At 40.2% G+C, this 19319-nt stretch overlaps 1 protein-coding gene across 1 annotated transcript in view; it reads right to left on the bottom strand.

Annotated features, from left to right (window-relative positions):
* Positions 1 to 19319, bottom strand: part of tmeff2a (transmembrane protein with EGF-like and two follistatin-like domains 2a) — a 394247-nt gene that overhangs the window by 240471 nt on the left and 134457 nt on the right. The gene's annotated exons all lie outside the window — the stretch shown is intronic.

Here is a 19319-nt window from a genome sequence, read left to right as displayed (position 1 = left end):
TTTTACTTTACTTTTGATACTCTGTGTGCTTCTTACCCTTTGTGCTGCTATACAATGCTGCTGAAACCTTAATTTCCCTGATGGAGTCTTCGCAAGGGATTAATAAAGTTCTATCTAATCTAATCTAATCCAATCTAATATGTGAAAATATATGATATTCAGTAGGGTAGGTACCACCCCACTTTGTCATGTGTGACATGATACCAATACTGGAGCCTTTAGTATCTGCCGATCCAGATAACAATCCAATAACATTGTTCCTGTCTTAAAACAGCTAATCTGTTCAGGTATACATCTGTTTCTATTTATTTTGCTAACCTAGTTATATAACAAAACATTAACACCCCACCCCCCACACCCAATATCAGATCCAATAATTTTGGTCAATATCCGAGTGATACTGATCCAAAACATTAGCTTGGTGCATATTTAATATTAAGAACTCAATTTTGGTAAATAAATTCAAAGACATGAAGAAGAATTAGAATTTGAAGAGTTGAAGACATGACATTGACCTTAAATTTGGTCTGAAAAAAAGAACTTGGGAAGAACTCTGGACAAATTTCAAACTTTTTTTTTTAAATTGCTGGATATCTGCTTGACAGACTCACACAGATCGACTGTGTGAATGGTCAGTACTAATGTTAGTCACAGATACAATGATTTTACTTGGTTTGCCAAAATGAGACTATTTGATTATGGCTTTCTTAGTAGCAGGAGGTGGTAATGGTAGAAATATATATTTTTTTTCAAATATGCTTACATCCACTTCAGAGATTGTGCATTGTGTAATTTGGGAGATATTTCATATAGGAAGTGGGTGTCTACCATGACAAAACCCCTCACCCCATGCAAAAAAGAAAACTGCAATATGTACTGTAATTTTAACATCTTTCGAAATATTAGAATGTAATTGTTTTGACTTCATGATTAGTTTTGATGAACCCTGCGTTGAACACAACATTCAAGTTTATGATATATAATGCTCCTGACTTGGTAGTACTTGTTTTACAGAAGTCACAAAAGCTACATAAGTACTGATATTATTACAGTGATCATGCAATTACACATGTAATTTCAAGTCACAGCATGGCAAGTTGTAGTAAATCAAGTGTCATGGCCAAGCCAAAAACAAGATCTCAGGCTAAAGAATTTGATAAAACCTTTGACAATGGTTTATGTTTTTAAAGTTTTTGAAGAGCATGGCCTCCTCCTAAATTCTGTTAGTCACACAGTGTTACTGAAATAAAACCTTTGACAATGGTTTATGTTTTTAAAGTTTTTGAAGAGCATGGCCTCCTCCTAAGTTCTGTTATTCACACAGTGTTACTGAAATAAAACCTTTGACAATGGTTTATGTTTTTAAAGTTTTTGAAGAGCATGGCCTCCTCCTAAGTTCTGTTATTCACACAGTGTTACTGAAATAAAACCTTTGTGAAAGAATTGTGTTTATAAAGTTTTTGAAGAGCATGGACAAACTTTACACATACCGGAATAGCCAGATAATTGAAAATTGGCCATACTTTGTTACATTCAAGGGGTGGGGGGTTATTTTCAAGATATAGGATTAATTTTGATGCCAAAATGCTGGTATTAATATTGTGAATCATTTCCCAAGTGGATGTATTGAAATTCTGACTTGTGATTTTATCACCTCCTCCTATTCTTAGATGCATTTGTAGTCAGAAATTCCAAGTTCCAATTTTCCAATTAATGCAAGATGAACTTCAAATCTTGAATTTCCTCTTTCCTGTTATTTGCAATGGAAAGTAAATTAGCAATAATTATGTGATACATCACAGAAATAAAAAATACTTCATAGTAACAATTTCAATAGGACTACGCCGTTAAGATTTTAGTTTGATGTATGATGTTGCAGTCAAATGCAGAAGAAAAACACAGCACCAATGTGCATCATCGGCATTGTACATTTATCTGTGTGGAGTTTCCGTGCAAATGTAAGAACCGTATGAATTTTTGAGATAGCTTCACTTAGTTTCTGTTCAACAACAAATGCACTGTTTAACAGAATTATAACCCACTTAAGTTCTTAGAATTATTCAAAATTTAGTCAGACGTATAACTATGAAATGCGCAACACTTACTCTTTAATATTCAAACAAATGCCTACATCTTCATGAAAATGGCTAACATCCATCATCTCACATACTTCTGTTGCTGCTCTACTGGAGCAGTACAAGGTTAAGTGACTTGCTCAAGGGCACTTTCAAAAATAGTTAAGATAGTGGAGAGCATTAGTCATTCCTTTCCTCACATGGTTTGCAGACCATGAGCCGCTCCACATTTTTCACTTGAATGATGTCTCAAGAGGAGCGATTGTTAGTTTCCTGATTTTGGGTGGTTTAACACGTGAATAGCTGAGATGATGAAAAAAAGAAATATTCCTCTATAAAAAGAAATAAATCACTGCCAAACTTCAAGAAAAAAAGTCAGTCTGCGATCATAGTCCAAAACTTGACTGGATTTAAAAGTGCAGAAAAATAAGCAAAGCCAAAACGTGTCTCATGTGTGTCATGTGACATCATACTGCCAAAGAGCTCGCTTGTTGGTACACACAGGAACGAGGCTAAAGAGCTTAAGGCTCAGCTCCTCTTCTGCTCTCATTTCAGTCTCTAATGGATTGAGCAGGAATCGGTTCTCTCTGGGCCAAGAAATGTGCACGAGACTCTGAATCATCAGTTTTCTTTCACAAACACATGAGCGCATATGTGGGTGTACGTCAGCAAGCACAATATGCATGCAGTACCATAATAAAGTTGCCCCGACACTTGCATAACTTTGATCTGCGCACTTGCACGCACTCTGCTGTGTAGGAGAGTAAACTCGTTGTAAACTGTTGTAAACTGTGCGCAGCTTCGTGCATGTGCGCAAAGAAAATTTTGAATTGTTCAAAATCTCCATCACTCATTAATTACGTGAACTTCAAGTGAACATTGCGCAAATAATTTAAAAACACTGCGTGTGAGTGATTGTATCAGTGCACCGCATCAGAGCACAGCTCATCTGAATGATTATAATGAGATGTTAAATCTATCATAAATGTACTTTACAGCTGCACACAAAAAAGAATGAACATGCAATATGCAATGAACATGTTTTACCAAGCTATTACAACATTACAAATCTTTTTGTTCCAAATGTGTTCTCCACCTCCTTAATTGTGCAAGAGAGAGACAGAGGGAAAAGCAGCAGCTGGAACAGTCCTTTGTGATTACAGAAGCGATTAGAAGCATTTTCAACAGCCACCTTGGAGAGAAAATGATTAATTTGCGACAAAATAATTATTTTATATGCAGCATCCAGCACACAACACAGGGCATCCAGCGGAACAAAGCGCGATGTCCAGATGGGAGCACAGTGGGTGGCATCATCACGCCGAAATGAGTGCCACTGTGCGAATCAAGTCGTGCAAATGTCATGGCACCTTAAGTTCTATATAGGCCTTGAGCCCGTTGTGGCAGTGCTGACCTCCAGATTCCGTAGCGTGAAGCGGATGAGTGTCTACGACACCCAGTGGACTGGACGGCAGTCTGTCACAGGTTATTTCACCAGCCAAGGATAACTTCCTATCCACTCAGCTACCTGCTCTACAAGTACCACATACTATGAAAATAATGGACAAGCCCTCTGTGACATCATGCAAAGATTTTATGAAGCTTAAATGCTAGCTAACGAAGGCTAACAAGCTAGGTATCTTGGCATCATCTGGTTGAGCAATGCTCATTTTTCAGACAAGATGGTGGCTCGAGTAAAGGGTAACTTGGGTTTGAGCATTAAAAACTATAACCAGCATAGTATCACCTCCAGAGCAGTGGCACTATCAGGGTTGCTAATGTTACCTAGCTATCAATACCTGCTAATAAAATTTCACCCAATGAAAACACTAGTACTGTAATTACCTGCACAGAAAGCATATCTCAGATAATTGTATTAAAATGCACAGAAAGGAGCTCATCAGCCTGGACAGTAGCTGTCACTAAAATCAACCACACCCCTAATTATGCATGCCTTTATGGCTTGATCATGCTGTATTTAAACTGATGACTTGCATAACCCTCAGTATAGCTGTCATGAATGGAGACACCATGTATAGAGACCAAAACCATTTTCTGAAGCAGGCTATAAGCATATAAGGAATTTCTTATGGAGTCATGAGTTCCCTGGACAGATGTGTTTGGAAATACCAATACATTTACAGTAGTACACAGGTCCAAGTCTTTGAAGTTCTGGTGCTTCCTATCTTACTATATGGTTGTGAAACTTGGATGTTAACCAGTGACCTAAGTTGATGACTGGATATCTTTGGGAAGAGGTCTTTGGAGGATCCTTTGGCAGAATATCAAATGAATGCAGCTATGACATTTTGGCCATTTGCTGTTTTGCAGTTGTGAATTTTGCGTCATCTCGCGGTCCGTGACTCACGCGAGACCTCAGTTTCAGCAGAGTGCCGGTGTTCTGTCGAGATGTGGGGTCTTATCAAATTGTGCGTCTTGTGGCATAAATTGACAGTTCTGCACCCCGACAATACTGTGCTGTAAATACAGCGTGCACATGCAAATTTTAACTTTTTAAAATTGAAAAGTCACTTATTGCTGTTGTATTTTCATGTAAAGACAAAACTTATGTGCGTTTCCTTCAGTGGGGGAGCTCAACTCCACGCATGAATGTTCTGTCAAGTTGAGCCGTCGCATTGTGCGTCCCGACAATATTCCACTGTAAATACAGCGTGCACATGTATATTTTAAGTTTTTAAAATTGAAAAGACACGTACTGCTGTTGTATTTTCATTTCTTGGTCGCTCGGTCAGGGAGTTCAACGCGGAAAAAAGAGGCACGTCAACCCGACAGGGGGAGGTGTGAAAGTCTGAGAAGAAAGAACTGCACATGTGCAGTTGTGAGGGGGTGGCCTCTCGATAGGAATGACATCTCATCGGGAATCTGGTTCAGGGCACAGTGTAAACAAAGCTCGTGAAATATGGACAGCAAGACAACATCGGGGCACAGCAGAAGTCCATCACAGGTGCTACACTTCCTCTAGATAAACCTCTCAACTTGGGAAAATGTGTCATCATCATAATCACCCATGAACTCGCTGGATCAACGCCATCCACATCCTTGCTAGCCATTTTTTACGTGCGCTGTGAGATGCCGGACCTTTGCTGGCACCGCGGTGCATTCTGGGAAGCGTGGTGGGCCGCCAGGGGGATTATGGGAAATGTTAAGTACTGAATGTAGCATACTGTTCTGGCCATGTTCAATAAGCAGATGCCTCCGTGGTGAGGATCCTGGTGCCTGAAGAAGGCTGAGGAGTCACCCATATTTGACCTGGCTGTGGCAGATAGATGGTTACTTCCAAGTGGTGAGGTGGACTGATTGTCTGCCTGGGTGGTTGTCATCCAAGGAAATTCTGTTGTGTGATGATGTGGCGATGTGTAGCAGCACCACATGCTTTTAGACTTGACCCAACATGTAAGCATGATTACTCTGCTGTGAAGTTGGACTTTTTAACATGGGGGTTCTATAGGAGTTGGCTCACTTTTGGAGCCAGCCTCATGTGGCCATTCAAAGAACTGCAGATATGGTTCCTTTCTTTTTTCAGCACTGCAGGTTGCTTCCGCTTGTCCTACACAAGCAGCCAAAAACCGCACAAAAATACCCACAACGCCGATTCAGCATCAGCACAGCATCAAGTGTGACCACTGCGTTTAACTAGCCAACGGGAAAAACGACGGCAGAATGCACACAAAAGAGAGCAAAGGAAATGAGTGGGAGTGGAAAAAAGCAGCTGGAGAGAAACTGCAGACTGGCTCTTGATCAAAAGGATTGAGATGCAGGAAGGAAAATCTGCAAAGAAGACAAGAAGCAAAAATTATATTGAAACTGGGGCAAGGAGGAAGAGTCAGAGGAAATGTGCAAAAGTGTGAGGGGTAATGAAAGGAAATCGGGGAGAGCAAGAAAAAGAGCCTTGGCTCAACAAACTTGGCACGATAAAAAAGAACCACGGTGCCTGAAGAAATTGAGGCGTATCAAAAAAGAGCATCATAAAATACACAGAAAACCGGAAGGGGAAGAAAACAAGGGCATAGAGAGGAGAGAAAATCCCCTCAAAGGAGAGCAGGAGCGAATAAAAAAAGGCAACCTCACAAAGGCGCTTGGAATAGCTTTCTGCCGTTCTCCATCCCTCTGTGCCTTGCGCTCGCTCCCATCTGGCTCTGGCTGTTCTTAACCTGGGGACTCTCGCTTTATGCCTGACGTGATGCAACGCAATGGAAAGCTGCCCAACAGAACCCTGCGGGTGTATTTTAAGAGTTTCTTCTTTTTCTGTGAACACCACCACCCCCCCTTCCTCTGGTCCCATCTCTTGATCTTCCAAAGGATTTGGCTCTAACCCCGCAGAAAGGAGACAAGTGATGAGAAGAAGAGGATTTAGGTCCTCCATCTTCTGAAGAGGAGGTGTAAGATGAAAAAACTGCAACTGTGTGCAAATCACTTGCTCCTCTAGAAGTAGTGATCCAAAGGTTTAAGGAAAGATCCTGCTGCCTCACACGCCTCTAGCAGTTGCTAGATGTCCAGCCCAGAAGATTATAAAGAAATATGTCACACAAATACTAGATGGAACTTAAGGTCAGACAGGAGCATGTACAACCCCAATTCCAATTAAGTTGGCACGTGGTGTAAATAAAAACAGAATACAATGATTTGCAAATCCTTTTCAACCTATATTCATTTAAATACACCACAAAGGCAAGATATTTCATGTTCAAAGTGATAAACTTTATTGTTTTTGTGCAAATATTTGCGCATTTTGAAATGGATGCTTGCAACACATTTCACAAAGTTGGGACAGTGGTATGTTTACCACTGTGTTACATCACCGTTCCTTCTAACAACATTCAATAAGTGATAAGTGGAACTGAGGACACTCGTGACTGCGTATTAAAGGAGCATCCCCAAAAGTCTCAACCATTCACAAGCAAATATGGGGCAAGGATCACCACTTAAAAAAAAAAAAACATAGTCCAACAGTTTAAGAACAATGTTTCTCAATGTTCAGTTGCAAGGAATTTAGGGATTCCATCATCTACAGTCCATAATTTAATCAGAAAATTCAGATCCTGAGAACTTTCTACATGTAAGCGGCAAGACTGAAAACCAACACTGAATGCCCGTGACCTTCGATCCCTCAGGCGGCACTGCATTAAAAACCAACATCATTGTGTAAAGCAGGGGTGGGCAACGAGGGCCGAGACACTGCAGGTTTTCCTTGCAACCAATCACCTCAGCAGGTGGGTTGCTGATGAGCTTCTACCTTGAACATAAACACCTGGTCGTCTTGAAATTACCTGCTGAAACACCTGATCATTAATGAAATCACCTGCTGAGGTGACTGGTAGCAAGGAAAACCTGCAGTGCTTTGGCCCTTCATGGCACATGATTGCCCACCCCTGGTGTAAAGGATTGTGTTGCAGGCATCCATTTCAAAATGAGCACATAGTTGCACAAAAACAATAAAGTTTATCAGTTTGAACATTAAATATCTTGTCTTTGTGGTGTATTCAATTGAATATAGGTAAAAGAGGATTTGCAAATCATTGTATTCTGTTTTTATTTACATTTTACACCATGTCCCAACTTCATTGGAATTGGGGTTGTATATATATATATATATATATATATATATATATATATATATATATATATATATATATATATATATATATATATATATATATATATCAGTTGAAGCCTCTTCAGTTGCATACAGATGACACAAAGGTGCTGAGGACTGCACTTGCGCTACTATATTTTATAATTCAACGTCTGGATGTTCCACAGACTAATGTCAGGCTTCTATTCATTGACTTTTCAGCTGCTTACTTGCACAGAAAGTTCAACATTTTACTATATTGTTCTGAATATAAGATGACCTTCCTTTTTCAAGACCTTTTCAGAAAGGGACTTTCTGAAGACCATTTGTTTGTTTGTTTTTTACATCAAGAACAGCACATTTTATAGGCAGCGCCCCATTTCTTATTTCAACCACATTCTTTCACACTTGCCTGTCAATCTATTGTAAGTAGCACTTTCAGAACCACAGTAAGCTTTTCTGCTTGCATTTCTAAAATAAGCCTTTTTTGTGCTCACTATCTTGTAACATTATACTCTGTCACATTGTTATTTTATGGCTACTTGAGAGATGTTTGATGATTCTAATGTATGCCTTTAAAGTTTTCATCATAATAGTTTTCATCATAACACCCCCTGTTTATAGGGCCTATGTCCTGCCATAAAAGTGCTATTATGGCAGTATGGAGTATTTCATCATAACATTTTCATTAAACCTCCACCCCCCCACCCCACCTATGTACATAGATTTAGTTTCTATCACAAATATAAACAGCTGACAACAATCTCATAATGTGTGTGATAAAACAAAACAAAACAAAAAAACAACATTCACAGCAACATTTTGACTTCATCCAGGTGCTTCCATGGAATGTTGCAGGGCTATTCCATAGAATGACGTTCGTTCCCATATAATCCCGAATAGGAAATCGAGGCACATTTTGAAGCTTGCAAGTAACTTCTTGATCCATCTTTGTCAATCTTGAATAAACCGGGTATACATTGTAGTTGTGACCATCATCAGCACTACATTTGAAATCAGGATCCCATTTTTAAACTGTTCAAAAATTTAATCCTGATTCTCGAAATCGATGATATCACGTAGTAACTTCCGGGTATTCGTAGTCTTAACAGCTTCAATCATGTTTGAACTTCTTTAAATGGGGTATTCGCACTAACCACGGTTTGAAACTTGTATCGGGGTAAAAATTTGAAGCTGAAGCAGAGTTTGTTCCAATTCTGGCTGATGGTACAGCTCCTTTTCTTTCATTTTCAGGTGGTTGCATTTTGTAAGCCACGTTTGCACTTTATAAACCAGCCAGATTAAACCATTTCCACCAATTTTTGCACGTGGGTGATCGTAGTAGAACAGCGCCCTAGGAATTGGGGTGTTATAGAGTATAGTCACTTCAGTTGCACATTCACTTCATGGTTATCTGGTACCACCTACGATTTGCAGATTGATACACAAAAGTTCAGACTCTGAAATTAAGATGATCCAATTTTTCTAGATATATTTCCAAGAAAAAAAAAAACACCATCTTATATTCAGAACAATATGGTAATATGAATTTTAATCTTATTGGCTCAATAGAGGGCTTTTTAACTGGAAGGTCTTAATGTGTAAAAGCTAATGGTGTCTCATTACTCTGCATGCCTGCGGTAGCACAAGGTATCATAATCCCTCAGGTGTGTCTGAATATGTACAAAATACCTGGGAAACGGATAAGCAGATTTGCAACAGTCTTGGTAGGAATATTCTTTGGGTAAGTGTCAAATGCCATCAGACAAACACGCCAAGCAAGGGAGAGAATGCAAAGATTGTACGAATCAGTAAATAATTTGTAATGAGACAGTGACATTAATGTAACATCACAAGACCTTCATGCAATGATGTCATCGTCGTCAGGGCAATAAATGATATTTTACAGGTTATCCCCAAAACCAGTGAGCCTGAGAGATGATTCAAAGCTTATATTAATCAGTTAATAACTTGTAATTACATGGTATAAGTGTCATCCATGACATCACTGTAGTCTGAAAACCACATTTATTATGTGCGGATGCATCACCCCCTCAAAGCCTGACTTTTTCCAAATTATTCTCATGCACAGATTCCCCTCAGGAGTGTATTCCTTCATGGTTACTTTATATGTTATATAGGAATGAAGTACTGGTGACAGCAGACATATTTTAAAGTTTCCTGATGATTCCCTCATTGTGAGTCTTGTGAATTATGATGAGGTGGTTTATGTTCTTGCGGTGGATGGCTTTATTTCGTGGTGTGATAATTCTGTTTGTCTATAAATATGTCAAAGACTACAGATATGATTATAGACTTTAGAAAGTTGCAACCTTGCTCTAGTCCTGACATTTATAGTGAGGTTGCTAAGACTGCAGGAGAATATAAATACTTTTGGGGCACAATTATTACCATCACATTAAACTTTGAATCAAATTTGGAAGCTGTCTGTAAGGAGGTCAGCAGTGCTTTTTAACCGTCAAAGACACGTCAAAGTCACGTGACCGAATTAAGCAGTCATACCATCAAATCGCCCACACACACTCCCAAGTTTCCGTTTGAATGTGTGTTGAAAGTGCGGACTTCAATCTATATACCAGTTTTTAAATTTTGTGATAGGCAGAGTAAAACTTGAATAATGATTAATAATTTTTGCCAGGCTTTTTCTTGAATATTATGGTAATGTGTGGAGCGGTGCTTCATGCTGCACTTCATCCAGCACGCGCACGAACAGGAGTTCTCGCATTCTTTTCTTCTCTCTGGTCGGAACAATTACAAGGGGAAAAAAAGCATGATTTTCCCCTTTATCCTTTGGTGGAATATGGATGACCTAAATCGATCAAAAATGATCATGGAACCATGTATTTGGTTTGTTCAGCACTCGTGTCTTCCTCTCGTCTCTTCTTTGGCTGAGGGCGGGGGATGATGTTCCTTTATCATTGGTGAAAAATGCATGATGTAAACCAATCAAAACCATTGACCCCACATGGATTGATCAACATCCTCGCATAGAGGTGCAGCAATTCAGTGAGACTGAAGCCAGACTCCTTGAAAATTCTTGAAAAATGCCAATGTAGCATTCTGATGCTTAAATAATTTCATTCAACCATTTATTTTGTTTTTGGTTTATCTCATTTATAGTGTTAAATTTGTAAACCATTCTTATATTCCTGCGATGCTTTAAAAATGAGGTTTATTCTTCTTGTTATTCACAACTGTAAATTGTGCTTGTCAGGAGAAAACCGTTCTTCTAGCATTTTTTTTATTTTAATATTCAAGAACCTTAAAACTCTCTAATTGAATTTTTTTATACATTAATACTGGGAGGTCAAAACTCTGCATGCCAAATAAATAAATAAATAAAAATAATGTATTTCTGGCATTTATAAATGCCTTTTTTTACTGAATTTTTTGTTTTGAGGAGGAAATATACCAGATGTCCTGAAATGCTCATGTCTCCCGCTAGATGGCGACAAAAGCTGCTCAAATCTGCGGCAACTTCTCAACTGTTCATTCATTTAAGAAGTTAATTTTTGTTGAAAATAAGATGAGCTGACAGCCAAAAATAAGTGGGTCATAATTTGTAACACCCACACCAAAGCAAAACAACTATGAGAAGCACCACTTAGAGCCCAAAAATATTATATGGAAAATACCTGAACGGTAGAGGTGGGCGGATCAGTCCTAATATCAATAATATCGATACAAACACTGGTATTGATATTGAATGATCCTCATGTAAAAAGATCGATACTCAAGCTTTTTTCTCTCCCGCACGCACTGACTGCTGCGCACGCAGATTCATCAAAGTCTACTCTCTGTCTGTAAGAGCAGCGCTGCGCTGTGTCACACAACACGGAGCAGCGCACCCTTGTATTGTGGTTTGTCAGGCCTCTACCTCAGGAGATTTTGTTTTAAATTGTGTTGAGTGATTTTTTTTTTTAAACAAAAATGTTGATTGTGATAATAAGTATATTGTTGTTACGTACAATGTTTGGTGAAATTCTATCCTAGGTCTTTTGGATCCTTTGGAACTATGAAGCTTAAATATGAAAAAGTATCGGTATCAGCGATACTGGGCCTGTATTTACTTGGTATTGGATCAATACCAAAATTCCCGGTATCGCCCACCTCTACTGAATGGAGGTTAGCTTGTCAGTAATTCTTAGAAGGGGGAAGTGTTTGGGTTTCATTTATCCCACCCAGGTCATAGACAGTCTCACCCACACTCCACTTCTTTAACCACATATGGGCACACACATAAGGTGCATCTTATATACTCTAAAGGATTGGTGTTGTTGTTGCTCATGTTTGAAATTGAAATTCAGGTTGTCTTGCTTCAAAAAAATATTGGCACTTTTTTTCTGAATTTGTTCTGTTTTATCCTTCTGGGATTTCACAAGATATGACAGTCTTCAAAAAGCTAAGATTAAACATCTTTACATTACATGTCCATAATAGAGACAAATGGATTCTTGTTGGAGCCTGTGTCGGGGCACCACAGCTTTGATCTTTGCATTCTTTTGTAGTCATAGTGCAAATTTAAGCACAGCCAGCTGTTGTACAGGCAAACAAATAAGTCCAGATAGCAGTCAGATGAAGGTAAATTTAAAAATAAAGCTGATAAAAATCTGACATAGATGTTTTAAAAATGTCTAGATAAAGGTGCATTTGTCTTGCAAAGACAGGGTTAGAGAAAGAGGCGGGAGAAAGCAAGTGATGAAGACAGTAGGTTAATGGGAGGGGGTGAATGAGATGGGGGAATGGACAGAAGGTGAAAAATATTTGATCTGTCACAGCTCTCTGCAGACAGAGAGGTGGCAGCCAGTGACCAGGGCCATATGGCAGGGCCTTATGTGCCTGCTGGCTGAGCTTTGCAAAAGTCATAGACAAAGCTCCACACCTCTGCTGCTGACAAAAGGTTGACAGCAGAATACTTTAAAGAAGACTATATAGCTATTAATGTGAGCAGTCATAAGTGCACCTGGTCACATATTATTATACTTCTGGCACATTGCAAAACTATAGTGAATTCTCCGTGCAAATGAGATCAAACTTTTGCTTTAAATAAAATATGAGTTACTGAATAGTGAAATACCCTATTAGCTGGCATGTTTTTGAAACTCTCTGTGTGTATATATATATATATATACTGCTTAGCTTCTGAGATCTGATGGGATCAGGCTTACACAGAGCAGATCAGCTGGAATGAATAATGAATGAAATTAAATGAATGAATGAATTAATTAATTCATTAATTTATTCGGCACACAGATGCAACAATAACAAAAATCTCATAAATAGGACAATTTAACAGTGAGCCTGTGTGACCGAAAGGGTGTAGGCAGAAGCAAAGGCTTAACGTCCACCCCTTTTACCACAAAAGTAAAATGTACACACACACACACACACACACACACACACACACACACACACACACACACACACACACACACACACACACACACACACACACACACACACACACACACACACACATATATATATATATATATATTATAGGTCTTTTCCTATATCTCTCCTACTCCACTTTCACTTCATACCCATCTATGATGATCCTCTGCTGACCATCAGATGTGTCCAGTGTGAGGTCACAGACTTCTATTTGGGGTTACAGAGTGTGACTCAGGTCCTCATCCTCAGGCAATGGACACATCTGTGCTCTTCCAGTACAGGTCGCTCCAGTGCTTAACATTTAAAGCTGGTCTTCTCTGACAAGAAACACGTCTGTCTGCTGTATGTCCAGTACTGATAGTATGTTTCTGCATAACTACAGCACCACCTGTCCACGGCATGCTGAGGACATTCCAAGGACAGAGGACGTCATGGACAGGACAAAGCCTACTGATGCCGCCTTTGATTTTAGGCTATATAAAGTAAACCGAACTGAATTCTTAAAGGAGTTCCATTTGTCATCTGTACTTTTTCATATCACATCCCACCTGCTCACTCCTATCACAACTAAAATCATTTCCACAAACCTCCTGCAGGGGCTGCTGTGGTTCTTCATAGCCTGAATGCTATTTATTTTGAGTTCCAAAAGCACAGCTTTGGGACTGCAGCCAGCACCTGTTTTCTGGCTGAAATTGGGAGTGTCTCTCACACGCACAACAGACACATAAGTGACACATCCACCACCGGAGCACTTTGTACAAAAAAGGCATCTGTGCCGTACCGGGTCACAATGCAAAACAACCCTGCAAAACATGTAGTACGGTGATTTTTCACTTCTCCCAGCTTAAAAGCTGACTTCACCGACTATTCGACACACATAACCGCTGTCTGACAGAAGTGGAACAAAGACGAGGTGGGGCGAGCGGGAAGGCAGGCCGAGGCGGTTTGCTGGAAGCCCAAAGAAATAACAAGTATAAGGAGGAGGATTTGGCAAAAAAGCAGGAAAAAAAAGGAAGGTATAAAGGTATATAAACGGAAGAAAGGAGATGCAGGAGGCTGGCACAGTGAGTGGGCAGAGGAATGAGAGAGCATGAAGAGGTTGAAAAGTGGAAAAAGTATAAGTGATGGGGGCAGAAGGATGATAGAATGGTATAAAAAAAGAGTAAGGGATGAGGTGCCAAATGTACCGGTAATGTAAGGGAGACAGTAGACATAAAGAATCCATAGGAGAGTACAAAGTATGAATGCAGGAGAGGAAGGAGGCATACAAACTACACTCAGCTCTGCCTGACGGCGTAGCAAAGGAAAAGAGCACGGCAATTTGAGCGGTAGAGAGCTGCAAAATGCAGCAAAGGAAACATGACAGCGAATCTGCATCAATCAGAAAAAAGACAAATGTCTTTCCGTTCAACCCATCAGTGTCCTACCGCATCCAATAATGCAGAAAGTAGCTGTTTGTTTGTGGATCCATAGCTGTAGATATTTGTGATGTCATTTGGCAGGCTCAAAGGAGATAAAAAGAAAACCTTTATCTTGCAGTGTTAACAGAGACTCTGACATTTTTCAGCCTAATGGTATGAGCCAGCTGTCTCATCCTGGCACAATATATACATACAGACAAGGGGAGGTCAAAAGGTAACTTTTATTGAAGGCCCAGACTTTCTCTAATTTTAAAGGAGAACTCTGACACTTCTAAAACAACTAGCCGAGTTACATGTTCTACACACTGGTAATAAAGATGAATTTTAGCCATGTCATTGTATATTTCATGTCACTTTATTTAAGGGAGGGGTGAAAATAAGCCAGAACGCAGCAGGACTCCGTACCGGTGTCGCAGACCGAACGGTCCTAAAACTCGGTCTGCCCTGCCTTCACTGCACATACGTCATTAGCCGCGGTTCACCCATTGTCATGTTGTTTCTGCTTCAAACCAGGGCTGGATCCAGAGTGAAAATCTGACAGATGCATTTTTGCCCAATGATAAAATAAAAATCGTACGCGTCTTGTTATTCAATAATCTTCATTCTTTATTCATGTGCAACATACACTGTCACACTTCTTTTAATATATTTATTATACTTCATGGACCATAGTGAACACTTCTTATTTGTATAAATATGATGTCCTAAAAAACAACACTATGACAAAAATTGACATGGTGGATCCTTGATCTCTGGACATAAATAGGAATAAACAAAATCTGTAGTTTTGTCTAAAGCATTTCCTTTCAGACATTATTGGCATGAATGTCTTTCCATATATCTGAGCTGAGCTCTTGCAGCTGCTGTGCTGCACGTCAGGATGTAATCTGTAAAGAAATACAGTACATCTCATTTTGGGAGGAAAAAAACGTTTTAGTCGATTGTAGTTTCTTGTCTGCATTACAGTGTTGGTAAGAGGTGTCATTTTATTTAAAGTGGAAATTCATTTTGAAGTTATTAATTTCAACCAGACTCTGTCTCAACAGAGAGCCACGCAGCGTTTGAAGCTGTGACAATGGAACAGAGGACGATTCTTGTTTCTTGACTGCAACAAGACAAGAGTCCCAGTTAGTGACTTTAATCCACACAAACGTGACTCAATGGTTCATACTTCAAAGTGGAGTCACGCTGCAGAAACTGTTGATTACAGAACCGCTGCAGACCAAACCCTGAATATCTGACCTTATTTGTACGTCCGTATGACTCTGAACCTCGGAAAATCTGTATAATTTACGGACAATCCATATAGGTTGACATGTATGGTCGGAAAACCACCGAAAATGTAATTTCAGTCATCATAGAATGCCTTTCAAACACACTGTCTGAACACTATTTATAAACCACTCACCGTTTCTTGCTGAAATAAGCGCCCAATTTTCCTTGAACAGCTTTTTTCCTGGATGCCATGATCATCGACTCAGCTGGACTGACGCTATGTTTGTTTGATCCGGTTTGAATTTTCCTGTGTACACCTGCGCGCTGCATTGTGGGAGCAAATTAAAAGCTGTGTTCACCGCACGGACACGTTCAGCACTATGCGGGATTATTCGAGATTGTTTTTTTTTTAACCGATGACGAACAATGTGTAAAAAAATCTGACCGATGCAACTGCAGCGGTCCAAACTAGTCTGGATCCGGGCCTGCAAACTGCACTCCGTTGCTTTCTCAGTGACAGATGTCTGGAACTTTTGTACAACAATCATTTCCACATAAATTCAGCATTATTTCATCATAAAAGACAGAGGAAGCGATCAGAGTGCCGCAGCTACACGAGCTGCTAGCTGATGCTTTCACTGCGCGTTGGTCATTTCAAAGCGCCACTGATTATCACCTTGTTTCTGCTTAAAACGGCCTTGTTTCTGCTTAAAACTGACTTTAGAATGATTTAAGAGGTTTTACCTTGTCATCTGATGGTTAATAATCGCATTAAACCTTTTGATTGCTTTTGGGGGGAACTCAATCTATTGAGTGATATCTTATATGTCTGAAGTTAATTGAGTTTTGGAGGATTGCAGTCACAAAGAAAGTGGTACAGGTGAACTCTGTCTCAGATGAACTGCCGAGCTCTGAAATGACGCATGTGCAGTGGAGGCAGGGAGCGGTGTGGACCGTTTGGTCTGCAACATTGGTGAGAGATATTCGGTCCTTTGCAGCTGGAACGCAGCTGGTGCGCCTGTTGAAGAGCAACTTTTTACCCCTGTTTATAATCTGAGAGGAAAGAAAAGAGGAACTTCCAGCATCAACAGCCAAAAAGCGGTAGACTGCTTTATGTCTGTCTCTGGTTACTTTTGCATTTTTAAAGAGCTGGAAGTTTGATTCGCAACACCAAACGAAGATGCTTCTCAGAGCGTATGAACGGTGTGTTATTCTGCCTTCTAAATTAGCACCTGCACACAAACGCGCGTCCTACATCAGGGGAAGGAAGGTTAAAAAAAGAAAAAAAAAATTCTGCATCTGTTTGTGCCTGTTACTGGTCACTACATTTGATCTTCATCACTGTGTTTTGCCCACTGACACCAATTTGCTCTTACTGAGGTGTAATTGTCCAGAGCAGTGGACCTTTTAACCTTGGCCATCTCCAACAGTGCTGCATTGTGGCAATAAAACACATTTACTGTATGTTCACTGCCTGCTGTCACCATTCAGTTGCAAGGGACAAATGGTCATGGACCACAGGATTGCAGTGGCATTTTCCTTGTAGCACATTACCAATCAGTGAGCAGATACCATTGTGGTCTCAAGTGTGACTGCTGTTGGCTTCATAGAAGACAGCTCATTAGAGGGTAAAGAAATTCAAAGAAAAAACACTTCCACAAGTGATTTGTCTTTTACACGCAACTCCAGCTGTAACAAAGGCATGCTCAAGAGTGCCGATCATTGAACTTACATTGCATAAAGGTCATTTTAGAGTGTTGGTTTACAATCCATGCAGCTCAGTGAAAATTGAACACAACACAGATCATTGCAGAGTACAAACACAGCAAACAATAAGGGCTGCAGAGAATGCTCCAAGTCTTAGCTTTCACCTAGAAATCATGTAGCATTTAAAATTGAGTTCACAATGCACTAAAAACTTATTTCAAGAACATTTGATACATGCAGTATGCACGGCAAAATAGTGTCTATTCAACTCATACTGTGTTGAAATAAGCAGGATTAACAAGTTTCTCTTAGTCCTAACAGCTCAAAATCAGCTAGAAATTGTATGGGGTCAAAATATTAAGGACCTTGATACTAAAGGTGTGGTGTGAAAACGTGCATTAACATCGTAGCACTCAGAAAAATTTTTCTGAGACTTTCCAACACCCAAAATCATGTGTATTATCTATTTATCACTTGCCTTCATGCATACGAGGTCTGTCCATAAAGTATCGTACCTTTTTATTTTTTTCAAAAACTATATGGATTTCATTCATATGTTTTTACGTCAGACATGCTTGAACCCTCGTGCGCATGCGTGAGTTTTTCCACGCCTGTCGGTGACGTCATTCGCCTGTGAGCACTCCTTGTGGAAGGAGTGGTCCCGCCCCCTCGTCGGATTTTCATTGTCTGGAAATGGCGGAATGAAAAGGACTTTTTTCCATCAGAATTTTTTCAGAAGCTGTTAGAGACTGGCACCTGGAAACCATTCAAAAAATGTATCTGGCTTTCAGTGAAAATTTTACGGGCTTCACAGAGAATAAGGACTTTAACTACAGGTTTAAGGACCCCTTTAAGGAGCTGCGACGATGCGGCACAAACCACTGCTGAGCTGATGGCTCTGTGGATACGAGACCGTCGTGTGCTCTTTCTCTGGTTATCACAAGACCTGGACATCAGCCATTTTCCGGCAGATTTCACTTTTAACAAGAGACAAGAGATTTTGTCATGGAAAGCCGCGCGGAGGCTTCGCGCGTCACGACCGATTCGCTGATGAAGCGAGACAAAGGAACACCTCCGTTTCAGAGTGTTAGAGGACAAGTTGGGACATGTCTATCTCGGCTTACCAGTCGAGTGAGTATAAAAGAACTTGTGGAGAGCTGGACATGTCCCAACTTGTCCTCTAACACTCTGAAACGGAGGTGTTCCTTTGTCTCGCTTCATCAGTGAATCGGTCGTGACGCGTGAAGCCTCCGCGCAGCTTTCCATGACAAAATCTCTTGTTAAAAGTGAAATCTGCCATAAAATGGCTGATGTCCAGGTCTTGTGATAACCAGAGAAAGAGCACACAACAGTCTCGTATCCACAGAGCCATCAGCTTAGAAATGATCCAGTGGTTTGTGCCGCATCATCGCAGCTCGCAGCGCGGCGCACCGACCGTCCTTAAAGGGGTCCTTAAACCTGTAGTTAAAGTCCTTATTCTCTGTGAAGCCCGTAAAATTTTCACTGAAAGCCAGATAAATTTTTTGAATGGTTTCTAGGTGCCAGTCTCTAACAGCTTCTGAAAAAATTCTGATGGGAAAAAAGTCCTTTTCATTCCGCCATTTCCAGACAATGAAAATCCGACTAGGGGGCGGGACCACTCCTTCCACAAGGCGTGCTCACAGGCGAATGACGTCACCGACAGGCGTGGAAAAACTCACGCATGCGCACGAGGGTTCAAGCATGTCTGACGTAAAAACATATGAATGAAATCCATATAGTTTTTGAAAAAAATAAAAAGGTACGATACTTTATGGACAGACCTCGTATGCACTTTGGGGTGTGCCCACCTGAGTGTGCAATATTGCTTGTGTTGATCATGCAAATAGGTGAGGTCTGCGCAACAGCCTGACT

The sequence above is a fragment of the Thalassophryne amazonica genome, chromosome 14 (assembly GCF_902500255.1).
Source record: "Thalassophryne amazonica chromosome 14, fThaAma1.1, whole genome shotgun sequence".
Taxonomy (NCBI): Eukaryota; Metazoa; Chordata; class Actinopteri; order Batrachoidiformes; family Batrachoididae; genus Thalassophryne; species Thalassophryne amazonica.
This window is presented reverse-complemented; position numbering and strand designations above follow the sequence as displayed.